Source organism: Limulus polyphemus, unplaced genomic scaffold (assembly GCF_000517525.1).
Source record: "Limulus polyphemus unplaced genomic scaffold, Limulus_polyphemus-2.1.2 Scaffold3910, whole genome shotgun sequence".
Classification (NCBI taxonomy): domain Eukaryota; kingdom Metazoa; phylum Arthropoda; class Merostomata; order Xiphosura; family Limulidae; genus Limulus; species Limulus polyphemus.
Genome location: NW_013669520.1, coordinates 95224 through 100992, shown reverse-complemented (window position 1 = coordinate 100992; position 5769 = coordinate 95224). Strand labels below are relative to the sequence as shown.

At 33.6% G+C, this 5769-nt stretch overlaps 1 protein-coding gene across 1 annotated transcript in view; it reads right to left on the bottom strand.

Moving 5' to 3' along the window:
- Positions 1–751: 751 nt before the first annotated feature.
- Positions 752–5769, bottom strand: part of LOC106470258 (forkhead box C1-A-like) — a 29610-nt gene continuing 24592 nt past the window's right edge. The window contains exon 2 of the mRNA XM_022398860.1: positions 752–1652. The gene's annotated coding sequence lies outside the window, so the exon portion shown is untranslated. The remainder of the gene's footprint in view (positions 1653–5769) is intronic.

Genomic DNA, 5769 nt, shown 5'->3' with positions numbered 1-5769 from the left:
CCAAAGCTGCGTGTTACGATCGTACTATTCACGCACTTAGCTTTCCCTTTTTATATCCATCAACTTTATTTAGGCTGTACTTATTCCTACCAGGAATTGATTCATATCAATGCAAACATAGCAAACTGCTGTTTATTACTGGTAATCATTAACACAGAGATTTAGAAATATATTTTGTTTTTTACTGTTAACATTTAGTTTCGTCCTTCGCATCTCTTTGTTTATTCGTTCTCTCTCACATCTCCTGATTTTTCTTCTTGTTTTAGTTGAACTCCTGTCTTTTTATATTCCATTTTCAAATCTACTCTGAACCGGCCCCTTTCTTTCTGACCTTACACCTGTTCCCCATATATTCTATAATAATGTTTCATATCCATTGGAGAGGGGGAGGGTGTCTCCATACCGATTGAACTTAGAAAGGCTGTTGCTACTCGCTCCAGTCGTTCTCTAATTACTTAGAAACCTGCAATCCCCTAATTCCTAAGAGAATGACCAAAGGCCCTCCGCTTTCTCACACTCTCTCAACTTTAACTGATGTTACCTTATACTCAACTTCATAACACTGTGTTATTAAATACTGTTTATCTAATAAAAAAAACAAGCCAGAATATTTTCTACCAAAACGTCATTCGTCATTTAGCATGATGAAGAAACATCTCTTAAATATGTAAACCATTTTTATTTAAATACACAAGTATGGTCAATCTTGTTTGGATTGAAACGTTTTTGAATTTTGAGCTATATGCGCGAACACAATATTTTCATTATTATATATCAATTTCATGAGAACTTCTTAAACCTAGCTATATCTTACTACCTGAATTGTTAGAAGTTTTAATATCGTATTAAAGAAAAAAGAGAGAGGGGGAAACATTTTACTTGAAGTGAAACATAGTGGTATTGGGACTCTCCATCAGTGGTCGTTAAGGGGGCATGTGCGCCAGGCTGTCTGGATTGTCTCGTTCATCAGCTGCACGTGAGACTTGCACGAGTGGCTCAATTTTCTTCGCCTTTTGGCTTCTTTGTTCAGATTTAATTCATCGTTTTTGACAGGGATGGCGGGAAATGACACGCGAGAACAAAGCAGGTTTACTGCTGCATGTGATCTCAGCAGTCGGTCAATCTCCGCGGGAATACATGTTTTGTGGTTCAGAAAATCGTCTCTTTTGTGAGTATTATAATCGAAGGCGACGAAAAGTAAACAACACGACGTTGGGCCTTCTGACCAACCCATCCACTTGAGCTGTACACCAGAACTAGGGAGGTCTAGAAAAGAGCGCGAGCACACCCTATTAGTGGGCGGTCGCACTGCCGAAGTTTGCCACCACTTGCGGACACTAATCTGCAGGTGTTGTAAGCAAATTTAATATAAAAAAAAAAACTCCGTATTTTGTTCTCTCCATTGTAAGCCATCCTCACGTTATACAAAAAGTAAATGTATAATTCTTGGTAACCTGATGGAATTTTAATGGAAGCAGCATGTGAGCGACAACGCTATAAACATGAAACTTTAAACTGTTTTACACTATAAAAAATAGTCGCTTGAGGTCAAAGGTTATCACTATGACCATTTATGGTAAAAAATTCTGAGAAACCAAAAGTCAAAATGAAGGGGATAAAAAGCTGTGATGTGAATTTTTGAGGCTGATGACCTGTGAAAAAAAAAAAAAACATGTGTCAACGAATAGCGTAAATATGTCATCAAAGACGCACAAAAACAGTAATAGTTTATTACATTTTGTTAGCTAACCACTGGCTTGCAGAGTTTTTGCCGGTAACCTTGAAAACGTGTTTTTACTCTCTAATTTTCACAAACAATAATGATATAGAATATAATTATTATTCTTGGGGAAGAGGGGGGTGACTCACGAGTGAGCCCCTTTCAGCTCAGTTCAGATAGAATCTTTCCAAGTCAAACAGCTCTGTGTTAAAACTTGTTTTCGTGAGAACTTTGAACAATAAGTTGTTACAATAAGATATGCATAATCTCTTGCATACATCTATATAAAATAAAAGAAGTTTATCCACCTCCCCAGAGTTACAAAACCATAAAACAAGGTTATCCACCTCCCCAGAGTTACAAAACCAAGCTTTTGTAGCGTAATTGTTTCGTTTCTCGTATAGACACACACACACAATCCACGTTTTCCCTCTTAAATTTGCCATTAGAGGGTGGAACATGTGCAACTCAAGAGCACTTCATTGACTGCAAAGTTCAGAATTAAATGTGCACTTGAATATGTAACTCGTGTTAATATAAGTGAAATTTCATTGAATAGACTCATTACATATTTGATCGACTCGACCCTTGGAAGAGGAGCTTAGATAAATGGTTTACACGTTGAGGTAATCAAATATATTTTCATGGGATTTTTCTCTATAGAAGATATAGTCTAGTACAGAGATAAGGAAAGGGGGCTAGAAAATGGAGGTAGGAGCATTTCTGGGCAAAAGCCGATAACGTATTATATTTTGGGAATTGGAATATTCTGAACCTGAAATATTTGGGTTACCAAACTTTATTTGCCTTCTATATCGCTCTTATTTTCATTTACTCTTGGCTTGGTACCTGTAATTTACAAGATACGTTTATTTTACACGTTGAATGTATGTAACACCCAAACAAATCCTATTAATTTGGTACCTGTAATTTACAAGATACGTTTATTTTACACGTTGAATGTATGTAACACCCAAACAAATCCTATTAATTTGGTACCTGTAATTTACAAGATACGTTTATTTTACACGTTGAATGTATGTAACACCCAAACAAATCCCATTACTTTGGTATCTGTAATTTACAAGATACGTTTATTCTACACGTTGAATGTATGTAACACCCCCAAACAAATGCCATTAATTTGCCAAATGTGTCACTGAATGAACAAAAATTAATTATTTTGTAATTTCATTACCTAAATTACGTTAATATGTGCATTATCACTCGATAGGGTTTTATATAGCAGTTATTTTAGCAAGTACTTTGATAAGAATATATGCTTTTACACACAAATAATCAACTATGCAATATTATTGTGTTGATATAAGTTGGTTTATAATTCTTTATATATATATATATTTTCTGAAGTTTTTTACATCGAACTTATTGTTTCCACACATTAGAAGTAGCAGTGCTTAAGTCTATACTGTGGGTACTGACTTGAAGCTACGAGCTGTTCACAGTTGCACAATGCACAACTGGTAGCTAGTGCAAGGTTCAGTGATCATATCAGAGTACTGTAATTAGGCTGAACTTGAGTACTATATATATTACAGAAATCTGGACAAGTGACTCATATCAGTTTACAATGGTGTAAATTGCATATTCAGTTTAGATATGAAACAAGGAGATAGAGTAATTCTTTTCATATCTTATATATTTAACAGGCAGACATAAAATATAAACTAGATATGTTACTCTCCTCACTTGGTTATGAAATATAAATAAACATTTTAAATAAAGTTCATTTTTATAGAGAACATCATCTGCCAGTCCATAAAAGATTGTGGAACCCTGCATATTAAATGAAAAAATATAGTTTTTGGATGTGGAGCATTTGGATCTAAGAAACATCAAAATGGAGTTAGTAGATCTTTTGAATATATTACACGTGGCAACTTCATTCAAATAAATACTATTCATGAAGAAGTACATAGTAAATGTTTTACCTATAATGCAATGGTGTGAACATGTAACCTTGAAGATAAGGGAAACAAGACTTTTTTCTATTATTTTTGAAGCCTTTCTCCGAAGGTGTAAATTTATATAAAACCTATAGTTTTCAACCTTTGCACAACCACAAATAAACACAGTCGAAATCTGACTTTTATTCATTTTTGGGTTTGTGAAGAACTTTATGTAGTTTTCTCTTAAATAAAAAAGGGTGTGTACGTCAATGTTGTTCAGCAGGTCCAAATTAAATGAACAATTATGCTTTCCAACTTTTCAACAAACCCTATTTATTACCATTAAATACATAATTTTCATAATAGTTCACTATGTAGAAATATACTAATTTAAGGTAAAAATGCAAATTCGTGCTTTAAATATCTAAAAATGAAACAAATACATGGAAAACAACACTTACTTGCCAGGCTTCGTGAAAGAATGCATGTAAATATCTATTTTTAACTTGTTAAAAATAAAATCCTCGGAATTATGTAAAGATATCTGTCATATTTTGCTCCTCCACTTTGAACATTTCCTGAAGTAAGAAAATTTAGTAACCTAGATATTTTGATGCACACCCAGTTTCTGATTTCTGTACTAGGTTAATACCTGATATTTATGTCATTTGTGTGCCACGCTGTGCATTGCATCTATGACATGTCATTTCTGGGCCACCTTATACATTGCATCTATGACATGCCATTTCTGTGCCACACTGTACATTGTATTTATGACATGTCATTTCTGTGCCACACCGTACATTGCATCTATGACATGTCATTTCTGTGCCATCCTGTACATTGAATTTATGATATGTCATTTCTGTGCCATCCTGTACATTGCATTTATGACATGTAATTTCTGTGCCACACTGTACATTGCACCTGTGACATGTCATTTCTGGGCCACCTTATACATTGCATTTATGATATGTCATTTCTGTGCAATCCTGTACATTGCATTTATGATATGTCATTTCTGTGCCATCCTGTACATTACACTACTTTGTTGCCTTTCATTTTTATCACAGGGAATTGTATATATAAAACCTAAATCGTCTTGTATTGTAATATATTGCAAAGGAATACTCGTATAATTTTGTATAGAATATCCAGTTGTATTAAAGGAAGAGAAAATGATTTTATGTTAAACTTTCATTATATGATTTTTACACTAAATTAGTTTTTGTAGTATTATCTGAAGTTTCTGAAAAACAATTCTTAAATAAAATATAACTTAGTTTTACTTCATATCTATATGAAGACGTTAAGTAAAAAAAAAAGACAAACTAAAAGATATAGATCACTTAAATAAAAATAAAGATCATGATTGCATAGTTTCTGTTTTGTTTTTACAAGAAAACAATGTATTTTTACACTGATCTGTGGATCTTAGATTTTAATATGTGTGATGAGTTCTGTTCTTCTTGCTTTACAAGTCTTGCAAATCGTAACATTTCTTAAAACAAAGTCATCTATTCTCTTAATAAACGTTACAGCTGGAAAATAACTTAAGTAAAGAAACAAAACACCATCCAACTTCATCAGCACTGCGGTAGAACTTTGGGATCTGTGCCACGTGTGAAACAGATCATGCACACGTGCGAGTCGGAAATTGAAAGCCAAAAGATTCTGAGACAATTAATCTATCATTTTTTACTTTACACAGTGACTCAACAAAAATAAAGACTCATCTACAGCATCTTTGAGTGTGATATTATCAACAGGGTGAAGCTTTTACCCTCCACTTTTAAAGAAAACCATCCATACTAAATATTGATCTGAGCTGAAGATAAAGATATCGAGAGACAATATAAAATAATAAGCCTGCTTAGTGGATTGTGATTAGTAGAATCCAAAATAAATTCACCCATCCTCCCCAAGAGAACCATCGCTGTGAAAATGTTTAACATCTATAAATATTGTTAATGTATTTCTTATTTTGTCTTACTAACAAAAATTCATTTTAATCTTATCCAATCAACTCTACGGCTTCCCTGTTGTTTAGCGGTAACGCTGTGGGCTTATAATGCTAAAAATTTTGTTTTGATACCCGTGGTGGGCAGATTACAGATAATCCATTGTGTAGCTTTGAGC